Source organism: Aquarana catesbeiana, linkage group LG04 (genome assembly GCF_042186555.1).
Source record: "Aquarana catesbeiana isolate 2022-GZ linkage group LG04, ASM4218655v1, whole genome shotgun sequence".
NCBI classification, from domain to species: domain Eukaryota; kingdom Metazoa; phylum Chordata; class Amphibia; order Anura; family Ranidae; genus Aquarana; species Aquarana catesbeiana.
Window position 1 is genome coordinate 37437482 of NC_133327.1, and position 15004 is coordinate 37452485.

General features: G+C 44.2%; 10 non-coding genes across 10 annotated transcripts; all 10 read left to right on the forward strand.

Moving 5' to 3' along the window:
- Positions 1-2221: 2221 nt before the first annotated feature.
- On the forward strand, positions 2222-2303 carry TRNAS-AGA (transfer RNA serine (anticodon AGA)). Its single transcript has one exon. It is a non-coding gene; the product is annotated as a tRNA-Ser (tRNA).
- Positions 2304-2438: 135 nt separating this feature from the next.
- On the forward strand, positions 2439-2520 carry TRNAS-CGA (transfer RNA serine (anticodon CGA)). Its single transcript has one exon. It is a non-coding gene; the product is annotated as a tRNA-Ser (tRNA).
- Positions 2521-4432: 1912 nt separating this feature from the next.
- Positions 4433-4514, forward strand: TRNAS-AGA (transfer RNA serine (anticodon AGA)). The gene has a single exon. It is a non-coding gene; the product is annotated as a tRNA-Ser (tRNA).
- Positions 4515-4649: 135 nt separating this feature from the next.
- On the forward strand, positions 4650-4731 carry TRNAS-CGA (transfer RNA serine (anticodon CGA)). The gene has a single exon. It is a non-coding gene; the product is annotated as a tRNA-Ser (tRNA).
- A 2512-nt stretch (positions 4732-7243) lies between these two features.
- TRNAS-AGA (transfer RNA serine (anticodon AGA)) lies at positions 7244-7325 on the forward strand. The gene has a single exon. It is a non-coding gene; the product is annotated as a tRNA-Ser (tRNA).
- A 135-nt stretch (positions 7326-7460) lies between these two features.
- Positions 7461-7542, forward strand: TRNAS-CGA (transfer RNA serine (anticodon CGA)). The gene has a single exon. It is a non-coding gene; the product is annotated as a tRNA-Ser (tRNA).
- A 2512-nt stretch (positions 7543-10054) lies between these two features.
- On the forward strand, positions 10055-10136 carry TRNAS-AGA (transfer RNA serine (anticodon AGA)). Its single transcript has one exon. It is a non-coding gene; the product is annotated as a tRNA-Ser (tRNA).
- Positions 10137-10271: 135 nt separating this feature from the next.
- On the forward strand, positions 10272-10353 carry TRNAS-CGA (transfer RNA serine (anticodon CGA)). Its single transcript has one exon. It is a non-coding gene; the product is annotated as a tRNA-Ser (tRNA).
- Positions 10354-12865: 2512 nt separating this feature from the next.
- TRNAS-AGA (transfer RNA serine (anticodon AGA)) lies at positions 12866-12947 on the forward strand. Its single transcript has one exon. It is a non-coding gene; the product is annotated as a tRNA-Ser (tRNA).
- A 135-nt stretch (positions 12948-13082) lies between these two features.
- On the forward strand, positions 13083-13164 carry TRNAS-CGA (transfer RNA serine (anticodon CGA)). The gene has a single exon. It is a non-coding gene; the product is annotated as a tRNA-Ser (tRNA).
- Positions 13165-15004: the final 1840 nt, after the last annotated feature.

The window sequence follows — 15004 nt, forward strand, 5'->3', positions numbered from 1 at the left end:
GCCTGGTGGCCCCACACCTTTCCTTATTTTAATTTGGGTGCGGGGTTCCCCTTAATATCCATACAAGACCCAAAGGGACTGGTAATGGACTGGGGGGTACCCATGCCGTTTGTCTCACTGATTTTCATCCATATTGCCATGACCCGACATGACATTAAACCCGCAAGCAGTTTTAAATGAGATTTTTTCCTTTAAAAATGACATTTGGTGCAGGGACTGTTCTAAACATGGGAAACACGCGTCACTTTACAGGCATACTATAGACACCCCCCAGGTACGATATTTAAAGGAATATTTCACTTTTTTTTTTTTACTTTAAGCATCATTAAAATCACTGCTCCCGAAAAAACGGCCGTTTTTAAAACTTTTTTTTGCATTGATACATGTCCCCTGGGGTAGGACCCGGGTCCCCAAACCCTTTTTAGGACAATACCATGCAAATTAGCCTTTAAAATGAGCACTTTTGATTTCGAACGTTCGAGTCCCATAGACGTCAATGGGGTTCTAACGTTCGTGCGAACTTTCGGTCCGTTCGCGGGTTCTGGTGCGAACCGAACCGGGGGGTGTTCGGCTCATCCCTAGTGGGGAGTATCCCCACCATACAAATTTGCATGCTAAGGGCCCTTTCACACAGGCGATCCAATCGGGTCCACCTGTCAGTTTTTCAGGTGCACCTGATTGAAAGGTCCATGCATTTCTATGCACTGGTGAGTGTAAACGGACTTGTGCCTGTTTACACCTGTCTACCTCTGAGTTCTGGTCAGGCTTGCTAAAAAAAAAAATGGAGGAGGACTGCATCCTCTTCCATTTGGGTGCATCGGAGGCAGTCGAGTGAAAACAGACAGCGTAGTCCGTTTACTCCCGGCCACCCATAGAGCAAAGCTTGGTCTGTCTGTGTCTGCTCTGCTAAAATTGAGCAGACACAGACCTGTCATCTGCCCCGCTTTGCTCCAGTCATCTTACAGACCCCCTGGTGATGTTATTGAAGCGGCCTGTGTGAAGGGGTCCTTAATGAGACTATTCTTAATTATGCCCCTGCTGCCCCCCGTGGACTCATGATCTGATAACTGGTGGGGCAATATATTCAAGGATCAGCAGAAGAAAGCACAGATCAACAGAGTGAATAAAGCCAAAGCAGGGAGATACTTGCATTGCAAGTCTTCGAATCATAGTCTTCGAAAGAATAGGAGCTTTATACCCTGCTTCCCCACTGGAATTATGCCTTCACTGTTGGTCAGGAGATCACTCCACCCCGACAGTGCAGGCATAAATCTGTGTGCTCAGGCAGGCACCCAGCAGAGGGACATGGTCCATACAAAGGGTGCCAGAATTTTGTTGAAAGATGGTCTGTGTGTCGAGAACAGTAGAGCGTTCGGGGCATTCGGGTGGTAGGCCTGAACTGAAAAAGCAAAGCCTTGCACTTCAAAGTTAGCCTCTTCCATGTGGTCAAGGTAGGCCATATAGACATGATTGTAGTTGTGGCCGAGTGGGTAAGGCGATGGATTTGAAATCTATTGGGGGTCTCCCTGCTCCAGCTTCATAATCCTGCCAATTATGGTCTGTTCTTGGATTGTCTAAATGGGGGTCTCCCTGCACAGGTTAAAATCTTGCCAACTATGGTCTGTTCTTGGATTGTCCCATGAAGATATGACTCTCAGCAGTTATGGTTCCTGTACTGCAAGTGGCTTGTGTTATTGTCATGGACAACATCTTCACTCTTGCTTCAGGTTAGGAATGCCTACAGTACAGAAGTGTCTGCTTTTCTCTAAAGAAGTGGTTTGGATAAGTTGCAAAGCATTTTTGAACCTAAAATGTACACAGAGCACACAGGTGTGGGAAGGTTGGAGCTGTTTTGGAGTACATAGAGCAAAGATGAAGGGATATTAGCCGTCTCCAGGTAGTGGGATGGTTTTGCATCATATAAGCATTTCCTCAGGTTTCCAGACCAGAGTCTTTTCATGCCACAAGCCAAAAGTTTACAACGTATGGTACTATGTTTTTCACAAATACTGAAAAGTTATATTTTTAAAAGTTGAATGTATAATGCCTTTCTGTGGGCATTTGTCAGTCTGTTCTTTAGTCATTCAAACACTATGGAAGACTTGCCTCCACCACAAGATATGTGCTTAGATCTTCACCTTATACTTCGTGTGACTTCAATGGAAGTTTTGCCTACAACTTCTTCAGCTTACAAACAACCTGTCTAGCATCCCCCTAGTAGGTAGTCGTGGCCGAGTGGTTAAGGCGATGGACTAGAAATCCATTGGGGTTTCCCCGCGCAGGTTCAAATCCTGCCGACTACGATCTGCGATCATCATTTTCAATCATGTGTTGATTTTTGAAATTCTCCTGAGTCATTTGGCACAAAGCTCACTCTTACCTCAATTCACAATTCTACTTAACCTTTTCCATGTCGCAAAGGTGGCCTTGAACCATGTGTAGTTGTGGCCGAGTGGTAAAGGCGATGGACTCGAAATCCATTAGGGTCTCCCTGCGCAGGTTCAAATCCTGCCAACTACGGTATGTTCTTGGATAGTTCCATATAGGTCTGACATTATGAATTCGGCAGGCGCATCCTTATGCTACAAATCTTCACTTGCAGCTTTCTCTGCAGCTATGAAAACTAAGACCAGCAGTGACATAACCAAATCTAATGAGACTAGTACTAAAGGCCAGCAGTGTATTGGATGTTCTGACACTGTACATTTACAGCTGTGAAACTGGAGAGCCTAAGCGGAGGAAGTGCAACACAATTTTTCAGGTAGACTTCAAGGAAATAGCTAACATCTTCAGGCTACTTCTTAGGCACATTTTAAGATTTTCCCTATAAAATAGACCTTTCATTTAGATCTCCTTTATCGGTCTACATCTAACTTGTTCTTTTTTTATAACCAGTCTGTCTAGCTGGTATTTCCCATGGGTTGTTGGTGGTATCGTGGTGAAAATAGTTGCCTTCCGAACAATAGAAAAGGATTTGATCTCTCCCCAACACGTTTTAAGTTCATTTGTTCCTTTATATATCATTAATGAACAAAAGATCTATTTTACATTAAGGAATAATAACTGTTGTGGGCCTCAACTGATGAGATCCCAGATTTCAAAAAACAGCCCTGACTGCAATATATGCTGACTCTCCAGCACTCTCCCCCCACGATAATCCCATTTCATCACTAGATGTGTCCAATCTCCTGAGTTGAATGATGGTTGGATCGTTGAACAAAGAATATAGAGTACAGCAGCCTTTGAGTATGCGACGTACAACATAGTTCATACAATGGCATGGTCAGGAGTTTAGAAGATGCACCATAGCCTGGAAAAGGAGAAAAACCTGTAGGCGATTGCTAGGTTGATATTATGGGAGCAAGTCCCGCACATTTTTCTCCTTAGTATGGTGGGGAGTATCCCCACCATACAAATTTGCATGCTAAGGGCCCTTTCACACAGGCGATCCAATCGGGTCCACCTGTCAGTTTTTCAGGTGCACCTGATTGAAAGGTCCATGCATTTCTATGCACTGGTGAGTGTAAACGGACTTGTGCCTGTTTACACCTGTCTACCTCTGAGTTCTGGTCAGGCTTGCTAAAAAAAAAAATGGAGGAGGACTGCATCCTCTTCCATTTGGGTGCATCGGAGGCAGTCGAGTGATCTTCCATGTGGTCAAGGTAGGCCATATAGACATGATTGTAGTTGTGGCCGAGTGGGTAAGGCGATGGATTTGAAATCTATTGGGGGTCTCCCTGCTCCAGCTTCATAATCCTGCCAATTATGGTCTGTTCTTGGATTGTCTAAATGGGGGTCTCCCTGCACAGGTTAAAATCTTGCCAACTATGGTCTGTTCTTGGATTGTCCCATGAAGATATGACTCTCAGCAGTTATGGTTCCTGTACTGCAAGTGGCTTGTGTTATTGTCATGGACAACATCTTCACTCTTGCTTCAGGTTAGGAATGCCTACAGTACAGAAGTGTCTGCTTTTCTCTAAAGAAGTGGTTTGGATAAGTTGCAAAGCATTTTTGAACCTAAAATGTACACAGAGCACACAGGTGTGGGAAGGTTGGAGCTGTTTTGGAGTACATAGAGCAAAGATGAAGGGATATTAGCCGTCTCCAGGTAGTGGGATGGTTTTGCATCATATAAGCATTTCCTCAGGTTTCCAGACCAGAGTCTTTTCATGCCACAAGCCAAAAGTTTACAACGTATGGTACTATGTTTTTCACAAATACTGAAAAGTTATATTTTTAAAAGTTGAATGTATAATGCCTTTCTGTGGGCATTTGTCAGTCTGTTCTTTAGTCATTCAAACACTATGGAAGACTTGCCTCCACCACAAGATATGTGCTTAGATCTTCACCTTATACTTCGTGTGACTTCAATGGAAGTTTTGCCTACAACTTCTTCAGCTTACAAACAACCTGTCTAGTATCCCCCTAGTAGGTAGTCGTGGCCGAGTGGTTAAGGCGATGGACTAGAAATCCATTGGGGTTTCCCCGCGCAGGTTCAAATCCTGCCGACTACGATCTGCGATCATCATTTTCAATCATGTGTTGATTTTTGAAATTCTCCTGAGTCATTTGGCACAAAGCTCACTCTTACCTCAATTCACAATTCTACTTAACCTTTTCCATGTCGCAAAGGTGGCCTTGAACCATGTGTAGTTGTGGCCGAGTGGTAAAGGCGATGGACTCGAAATCCATTAGGGTCTCCCTGCGCAGGTTCAAATCCTGCCAACTACGGTATGTTCTTGGATAGTTCCATATAGGTCTGACATTATGAATTCGGCAGGCGCATCCTTATGCTACAAATCTTCACTTGCAGCTTTCTCTGCAGCTATGAAAACTAAGACCAGCAGTGACATAACCAAATCTAATGAGACTAGTACTAAAGGCCAGCAGTGTATTGGATGTTCTGACACTGTACATTTACAGCTGTGAAACTGGAGAGCCTAAGCGGAGGAAGTGCAACACAATTTTTCAGGTAGACTTCAAGGAAATAGCTAACATCTTCAGGCTACTTCTTAGGCACATTTTAAGATTTTCCCTATAAAATAGACCTTTCATTTAGATCTACTTTATCGGTCTACATCTAACTTGTTCTTTTTTTATAACCAGTCTGTCTAGCTGGTATTTCCCATGGGTTGTTGGTGGTATCGTGGTGAAAATAGTTGCCTTCCGAACAATAGAAAAGGATTTGATCTCTCCCCAACACGTTTTAAGTTCATTTGTTCCTTTATATATCATTAATGAACAAAAGATCTATTTTACATTAAGGAATAATAACTGTTGTGGGCCTCAACTGATGAGATCCCAGATTTCAAAAAACAGCCCTGACTGCAATATATGCTGACTCTCCAGCACTCTCCCCCCACGATAATCCCATTTCATCACTAGATGTGTCCAATCTCCTGAGTTGAATGATGGTTGGATCGTTGAACAAAGAATATAGAGTACAGCAGCCTTTGAGTATGCGACGTACAACATAGTTCATACAATGGCATGGTCAGGAGTTTAGAAGATGCACCATAGCCTGGAAAAGGAGAAAAACCTGTAGGCGATTGCTAGGTTGATATTATGGGAGCAAGTCCCGCACATTTTTCTCCTTAGTATGGTGGGGAGTATCCCCACCATACAAATTTGCATGCTAAGGGCCCTTTCACACAGGCGATCCAATCGGGTCCACCTGTCAGTTTTTCAGGTGCACCTGATTGAAAGGTCCATGCATTTCTATGCACTGGTGAGTGTAAACGGACTTGTGCCTGTTTACACCTGTCTACCTCTGAGTTCTGGTCAGGCTTGCTAAAAAAAAAAAATGGAGGAGGACTGCATCCTCTTCCATTTGGGTGCATCGGAGGCAGTCGAGTGAAAACAGACAGCGTAGTCCGTTTACTCCCGGCCACCCATAGAGCAAAGCTTGGTCGGTCTGTGTCTGCTCTGCTAAAATTGAGCAGACACAGACCTGTCATCTGCCCCGCTTTGCTCCAGTCATCTTACAGACCCCCTGGTGATGTTATTGAAGCGGCCTGTGTGAAGGGGTCCTTAATGAGACTATTCTTAATTATGCCCCTGCTGCCCCCCGTGGACTCATGATCTGATAACTGGTGGGGCAATATATTCAAGGATCAGCAGAAGAAAGCACAGATCAACAGAGTGAATAAAGCCAAAGCAGGGAGATACTTGCATTGCAAGTCTTCGAATCATAGTCTTCGAAAGAATAGGAGCTTTATACCCTGCTTCCCCACTGGAATTATGCCTTCACTGTTGGTCAGGAGATCACTCCACCCCGACAGTGCAGGCATAAATCTGTGTGCTCAGGCAGGCACCCAGCAGAGGGACATGGTCCATACAAAGGGTGCCAGAATTTTGTTGAAAGATGGTCTGTGTGTCGAGAACAGTAGAGCGTTCGGGGCATTCGGGTGGTAGGCCTGAACTGAAAAAGCAAAGCCTTGCACTTCAAAGTTAGCCTCTTCCATGTGGTCAAGGTAGGCCATATAGACATGATTGTAGTTGTGGCCGAGTGGGTAAGGCGATGGATTTGAAATCTATTGGGGGTCTCCCTGCTCCAGCTTCATAATCCTGCCAATTATGGTCTGTTCTTGGATTGTCTAAATGGGGGTCTCCCTGCACAGGTTAAAATCTTGCCAACTATGGTCTGTTCTTGGATTGTCCCATGAAGATATGACTCTCAGCAGTTATGGTTCCTGTACTGCAAGTGGCTTGTGTTATTGTCATGGACAACATCTTCACTCTTGCTTCAGGTTAGGAATGCCTACAGTACAGAAGTGTCTGCTTTTCTCTAAAGAAGTGGTTTGGATAAGTTGCAAAGCATTTTTGAACCTAAAATGTACACAGAGCACACAGGTGTGGGAAGGTTGGAGCTGTTTTGGAGTACATAGAGCAAAGATGAAGGGATATTAGCCGTCTCCAGGTAGTGGGATGGTTTTGCATCATATAAGCATTTCCTCAGGTTTCCAGACCAGAGTCTTTTCATGCCACAAGCCAAAAGTTTACAACGTATGGTACTATGTTTTTCACAAATACTGAAAAGTTATATTTTTAAAAGTTGAATGTATAATGCCTTTCTGTGGGCATTTGTCAGTCTGTTCTTTAGTCATTCAAACACTATGGAAGACTTGCCTCCACCACAAGATATGTGCTTAGATCTTCACCTTATACTTCGTGTGACTTCAATGGAAGTTTTGCCTACAACTTCTTCAGCTTACAAACAACCTGTCTAGCATCCCCCTAGTAGGTAGTCGTGGCCGAGTGGTTAAGGCGATGGACTAGAAATCCATTGGGGTTTCCCCGCGCAGGTTCAAATCCTGCCGACTACGATCTGCGATCATCATTTTCAATCATGTGTTGATTTTTGAAATTCTCCTGAGTCATTTGGCACAAAGCTCACTCTTACCTCAATTCACAATTCTACTTAACCTTTTCCATGTCGCAAAGGTGGCCTTGAACCATGTGTAGTTGTGGCCGAGTGGTAAAGGCGATGGACTCGAAATCCATTAGGGTCTCCCTGCGCAGGTTCAAATCCTGCCAACTACGGTATGTTCTTGGATAGTTCCATATAGGTCTGACATTATGAATTCGGCAGGCGCATCCTTATGCTACAAATCTTCACTTGCAGCTTTCTCTGCAGCTATGAAAACTAAGACCAGCAGTGACATAACCAAATCTAATGAGACTAGTACTAAAGGCCAGCAGTGTATTGGATGTTCTGACACTGTACATTTACAGCTGTGAAACTGGAGAGCCTAAGCGGAGGAAGTGCAACACAATTTTTCAGGTAGACTTCAAGGAAATAGCTAACATCTTCAGGCTACTTCTTAGGCACATTTTAAGATTTTCCCTATAAAATAGACCTTTCATTTAGATCTACTTTATCGGTCTACATCTAACTTGTTCTTTTTTTATAACCAGTCTGTCTAGCTGGTATTTCCCATGGGTTGTTGGTGGTATCGTGGTGAAAATAGTTGCCTTCCGAACAATAGAAAAGGATTTGATCTCTCCCCAACACGTTTTAAGTTCATTTGTTCCTTTATATATCATTAATGAACAAAAGATCTATTTTACATTAAGGAATAATAACTGTTGTGGGCCTCAACTGATGAGATCCCAGATTTCAAAAAACAGCCCTGACTGCAATATATGCTGACTCTCCAGCACTCTCCCCCCACGATAATCCCATTTCATCACTAGATGTGTCCAATCTCCTGAGTTGAATGATGGTTGGATCGTTGAACAAAGAATATAGAGTACAGCAGCCTTTGAGTATGCGACGTACAACATAGTTCATACAATGGCATGGTCAGGAGTTTAGAAGATGCACCATAGCCTGGAAAAGGAGAAAAACCTGTAGGCGATTGCTAGGTTGATATTATGGGAGCAAGTCCCGCACATTTTTCTCCTTAGTATGGTGGGGAGTATCCCCACCATACAAATTTGCATGCTAAGGGCCCTTTCACACAGGCGATCCAATCGGGTCCACCTGTCAGTTTTTCAGGTGCACCTGATTGAAAGGTCCATGCATTTCTATGCACTGGTGAGTGTAAACGGACTTGTGCCTGTTTACACCTGTCTACCTCTGAGTTCTGGTCAGGCTTGCTAAAAAAAAAAAATGGAGGAGGACTGCATCCTCTTCCATTTGGGTGCATCGGAGGCAGTCGAGTGAAAACAGACAGCGTAGTCCGTTTACTCCCGGCCACCCATAGAGCAAAGCTTGGTCGGTCTGTGTCTGCTCTGCTAAAATTGAGCAGACACAGACCTGTCATCTGCCCCGCTTTGCTCCAGTCATCTTACAGACCCCCTGGTGATGTTATTGAAGCGGCCTGTGTGAAGGGGTCCTTAATGAGACTATTCTTAATTATGCCCCTGCTGCCCCCCGTGGACTCATGATCTGATAACTGGTGGGGCAATATATTCAAGGATCAGCAGAAGAAAGCACAGATCAACAGAGTGAATAAAGCCAAAGCAGGGAGATACTTGCATTGCAAGTCTTCGAATCATAGTCTTCGAAAGAATAGGAGCTTTATACCCTGCTTCCCCACTGGAATTATGCCTTCACTGTTGGTCAGGAGATCACTCCACCCCGACAGTGCAGGCATAAATCTGTGTGCTCAGGCAGGCACCCAGCAGAGGGACATGGTCCATACAAAGGGTGCCAGAATTTTGTTGAAAGATGGTCTGTGTGTCGAGAACAGTAGAGCGTTCGGGGCATTCGGGTGGTAGGCCTGAACTGAAAAAGCAAAGCCTTGCACTTCAAAGTTAGCCTCTTCCATGTGGTCAAGGTAGGCCATATAGACATGATTGTAGTTGTGGCCGAGTGGGTAAGGCGATGGATTTGAAATCTATTGGGGGTCTCCCTGCTCCAGCTTCATAATCCTGCCAATTATGGTCTGTTCTTGGATTGTCTAAATGGGGGTCTCCCTGCACAGGTTAAAATCTTGCCAACTATGGTCTGTTCTTGGATTGTCCCATGAAGATATGACTCTCAGCAGTTATGGTTCCTGTACTGCAAGTGGCTTGTGTTATTGTCATGGACAACATCTTCACTCTTGCTTCAGGTTAGGAATGCCTACAGTACAGAAGTGTCTGCTTTTCTCTAAAGAAGTGGTTTGGATAAGTTGCAAAGCATTTTTGAACCTAAAATGTACACAGAGCACACAGGTGTGGGAAGGTTGGAGCTGTTTTGGAGTACATAGAGCAAAGATGAAGGGATATTAGCCGTCTCCAGGTAGTGGGATGGTTTTGCATCATATAAGCATTTCCTCAGGTTTCCAGACCAGAGTCTTTTCATGCCACAAGCCAAAAGTTTACAACGTATGGTACTATGTTTTTCACAAATACTGAAAAGTTATATTTTTAAAAGTTGAATGTATAATGCCTTTCTGTGGGCATTTGTCAGTCTGTTCTTTAGTCATTCAAACACTATGGAAGACTTGCCTCCACCACAAGATATGTGCTTAGATCTTCACCTTATACTTCGTGTGACTTCAATGGAAGTTTTGCCTACAACTTCTTCAGCTTACAAACAACCTGTCTAGCATCCCCCTAGTAGGTAGTCGTGGCCGAGTGGTTAAGGCGATGGACTAGAAATCCATTGGGGTTTCCCCGCGCAGGTTCAAATCCTGCCGACTACGATCTGCGATCATCATTTTCAATCATGTGTTGATTTTTGAAATTCTCCTGAGTCATTTGGCACAAAGCTCACTCTTACCTCAATTCACAATTCTACTTAACCTTTTCCATGTCGCAAAGGTGGCCTTGAACCATGTGTAGTTGTGGCCGAGTGGTAAAGGCGATGGACTCGAAATCCATTAGGGTCTCCCTGCGCAGGTTCAAATCCTGCCAACTACGGTATGTTCTTGGATAGTTCCATATAGGTCTGACATTATGAATTCGGCAGGCGCATCCTTATGCTACAAATCTTCACTTGCAGCTTTCTCTGCAGCTATGAAAACTAAGACCAGCAGTGACATAACCAAATCTAATGAGACTAGTACTAAAGGCCAGCAGTGTATTGGATGTTCTGACACTGTACATTTACAGCTGTGAAACTGGAGAGCCTAAGCGGAGGAAGTGCAACACAATTTTTCAGGTAGACTTCAAGGAAATAGCTAACATCTTCAGGCTACTTCTTAGGCACATTTTAAGATTTTCCCTATAAAATAGACCTTTCATTTAGATCTACTTTATCGGTCTACATCTAACTTGTTCTTTTTTTATAACCAGTCTGTCTAGCTGGTATTTCCCATGGGTTGTTGGTGGTATCGTGGTGAAAATAGTTGCCTTCCGAACAATAGAAAAGGATTTGATCTCTCCCCAACACGTTTTAAGTTCATTTGTTCCTTTATATATCATTAATGAACAAAAGATCTATTTTACATTAAGGAATAATAACTGTTGTGGGCCTCAACTGATGAGATCCCAGATTTCAAAAAACAGCCCTGACTGCAATATATGCTGACTCTCCAGCACTCTCCCCCCACGATAATCCCATTTCATCACTAGATGTGTCCAATCTCCTGAGTTGAATGATGGTTGGATCGTTGAACAAAGAATATAGAGTACAGCAGCCTTTGAGTATGCGACGTACAACATAGTTCATACAATGGCATGGTCAGGAGTTTAGAAGATGCACCATAGCCTGGAAAAGGAGAAAAACCTGTAGGCGATTGCTAGGTTGATATTATGGGAGCAAGTCCCGCACATTTTTCTCCTTAGTATGGTGGGGAGTATCCCCACCATACAAATTTGCATGCTAAGGGCCCTTTCACACAGGCGATCCAATCGGGTCCACCTGTCAGTTTTTCAGGTGCACCTGATTGAAAGGTCCATGCATTTCTATGCACTGGTGAGTGTAAACGGACTTGTGCCTGTTTACACCTGTCTACCTCTGAGTTCTGGTCAGGCTTGCTAAAAAAAAAAAATGGAGGAGGACTGCATCCTCTTCCATTTGGGTGCATCGGAGGCAGTCGAGTGAAAACAGACAGCGTAGTCCGTTTACTCCCGGCCACCCATAGAGCAAAGCTTGGTCGGTCTGTGTCTGCTCTGCTAAAATTGAGCAGACACAGACCTGTCATCTGCCCCGCTTTGCTCCAGTCATCTTACAGACCCCCTGGTGATGTTATTGAAGCGGCCTGTGTGAAGGGGTCCTTAATGAGACTATTCTTAATTATGCCCCTGCTGCCCCCCGTGGACTCATGATCTGATAACTGGTGGGGCAATATATTCAAGGATCAGCAGAAGAAAGCACAGATCAACAGAGTGAATAAAGCCAAAGCAGGGAGATACTTGCATTGCAAGTCTTCGAATCATAGTCTTCGAAAGAATAGGAGCTTTATACCCTGCTTCCCCACTGGAATTATGCCTTCACTGTTGGTCAGGAGATCACTCCACCCCGACAGTGCAGGCATAAATCTGTGTGCTCAGGCAGGCACCCAGCAGAGGGACATGGTCCATACAAAGGGTGCCAGAATTTTGTTGAAAGATGGTCTGTGTGTCGAGAACAGTAGAGCGTTCGGGGCATTCGGGTGGTAGGCCTGAACTGAAAAAGCAAAGCCTTGCACTTCAAAGTTAGCCTCTTCCATGTGGTCAAGGTAGGCCATATAGACATGATTGTAGTTGTGGCCGAGTGGGTAAGGCGATGGATTTGAAATCTATTGGGGGTCTCCCTGCTCCAGCTTCATAATCCTGCCAATTATGGTCTGTTCTTGGATTGTCTAAATGGGGGTCTCCCTGCACAGGTTAAAATCTTGCCAACTATGGTCTGTTCTTGGATTGTCCCATGAAGATATGACTCTCAGCAGTTATGGTTCCTGTACTGCAAGTGGCTTGTGTTATTGTCATGGACAACATCTTCACTCTTGCTTCAGGTTAGGAATGCCTACAGTACAGAAGTGTCTGCTTTTCTCTAAAGAAGTGGTTTGGATAAGTTGCAAAGCATTTTTGAACCTAAAATGTACACAGAGCACACAGGTGTGGGAAGGTTGGAGCTGTTTTGGAGTACATAGAGCAAAGATGAAGGGATATTAGCCGTCTCCAGGTAGTGGGATGGTTTTGCATCATATAAGCATTTCCTCAGGTTTCCAGACCAGAGTCTTTTCATGCCACAAGCCAAAAGTTTACAACGTATGGTACTATGTTTTTCACAAATACTGAAAAGTTATATTTTTAAAAGTTGAATGTATAATGCCTTTCTGTGGGCATTTGTCAGTCTGTTCTTTAGTCATTCAAACACTATGGAAGACTTGCCTCCACCACAAGATATGTGCTTAGATCTTCACCTTATACTTCGTGTGACTTCAATGGAAGTTTTGCCTACAACTTCTTCAGCTTACAAACAACCTGTCTAGCATCCCCCTAGTAGGTAGTCGTGGCCGAGTGGTTAAGGCGATGGACTAGAAATCCATTGGGGTTTCCCCGCGCAGGTTCAAATCCTGCCGACTACGATCTGCAATCATCATTTTCAATCATGTGTTGATTTTTGAAATTCTCCTGAGTCATTTGGCACAAAGCTCACTCTTACCTCAATTCACAATTCTACTTAACCTTTTCCATGTCGCAAAGGTGGCCTTGAACCATGTGTAGTTGTGGCCGAGTGGTAAAGGCGATGGACTCGAAATCCATTAGGGTCTCCCTGCGCAGGTTCAAATCCTGCCAACTACGGTATGTTCTTGGATAGTTCCATATAGGTCTGACATTATGAATTCGGCAGGCGCATCCTTATGCTACAAATCTTCACTTGCAGCTTTCTCTGCAGCTATGAAAACTAAGACCAGCAGTGACATAACCAAATCTAATGAGACTAGTACTAAAGGCCAGCAGTGTATTGGATGTTCTGACACTGTACATTTACAGCTGTGAAACTGGAGAGCCTAAGCGGAGGAAGTGCAACACAATTTTTCAGGTAGACTTCAAGGAAATAGCTAACATCTTCAGGCTACTTCTTAGGCACATTTTAAGATTTTCCCTATAAAATAGACCTTTCATTTAGATCTACTTTATCGGTCTACATCTAACTTGTTCTTTTTTTATAACCAGTCTGTCTAGCTGGTATTTCCCATGGGTTGTTGGTGGTATCGTGGTGAAAATAGTTGCCTTCCGAACAATAGAAAAGGATTTGATCTCTCCCCAACACGTTTTAAGTTCATTTGTTCCTTTATATATCATTAATGAACAAAAGATCTATTTTACATTAAGGAATAATAACTGTTGTGGGCCTCAACTGATGAGATCCCAGATTTCAAAAAACAGCCCTGACTGCAATATATGCTGACTCTCCAGCACTCTCCCCCCACGATAATCCCATTTCATCACTAGATGTGTCCAATCTCCTGAGTTGAATGATGGTTGGATCGTTGAACAAAGAATATAGAGTACAGCAGCCTTTGAGTATGCGACGTACAACATAGTTCATACAATGGCATGGTCAGGAGTTTAGAAGATGCACCATAGCCTGGAAAAGGAGAAAAACCTGTAGGCGATTGCTAGGTTGATATTATGGGAGCAAGTCCCGCACATTTTTCTCCTTAGTATGGTGGGGAGTATCCCCACCATACAAATTTGCATGCTAAGGGCCCTTTCACACAGGCGATCCAATCGGGTCCACCTGTCAGTTTTTCAGGTGCACCTGATTGAAAGGTCCATGCATTTCTATGCACTGGTGAGTGTAAACGGACTTGTGCCTGTTTACACCTGTCTACCTCTGAGTTCTGGTCAGGCTTGCTAAAAAAAAAAAATGGAGGAGGACTGCATCCTCTTCCATTTGGGTGCATCGGAGGCAGTCGAGTGAAAACAGACAGCGTAGTCCGTTTACTCCCGGCCACCCATAGAGCAAAGCTTGGTCGGTCTGTGTCTGCTCTGCTAAAATTGAGCAGACACAGACCTGTCATCTGCCCCGCTTTGCTCCAGTCATCTTACAGACCCCCTGGTGATGTTATTGAAGCGGCCTGTGTGAAGGGGTCCTTAATGAGACTATTCTTAATTATGCCCCTGCTGCCCCCCGTGGACTCATGATCTGATAACTGGTGGGGCAATATATTCAAGGATCAGCAGAAGAAAGCACAGATCAACAGAGTGAATAAAGCCAAAGCAGGGAGATACTTGCATTGCAAGTCTTCGAATCATAGTCTTCGAAAGAATAGGAGCTTTATACCCTGCTTCCCCACTGGAATTATGCCTTCACTGTTGGTCAGGAGATCACTCCACCCCGACAGTGCAGGCATAAATCTGTGTGCTCAGGCAGGCACCCAGCAGAGGGACATGGTCCATACAAAGGGTGCCAGAATTTTGTTGAAAGATGGTCTGTGTGTCGAGAACAGTAGAGCGTTCGGGGCATTCGGGTGGTAGGCCTGAACTGAAAAAGCAAAGCCTTGCACTTCAAAGTTAGCCTCTTCCATGTGGTCAAGGTAGGCCATATAGACATGATTGTAGTTGTGGCCGAGTGGGTAAGGCGATGGATTTGAAATCTATTGGGGGTCTCCCTGCTCCAGCTTCATAATCCTGC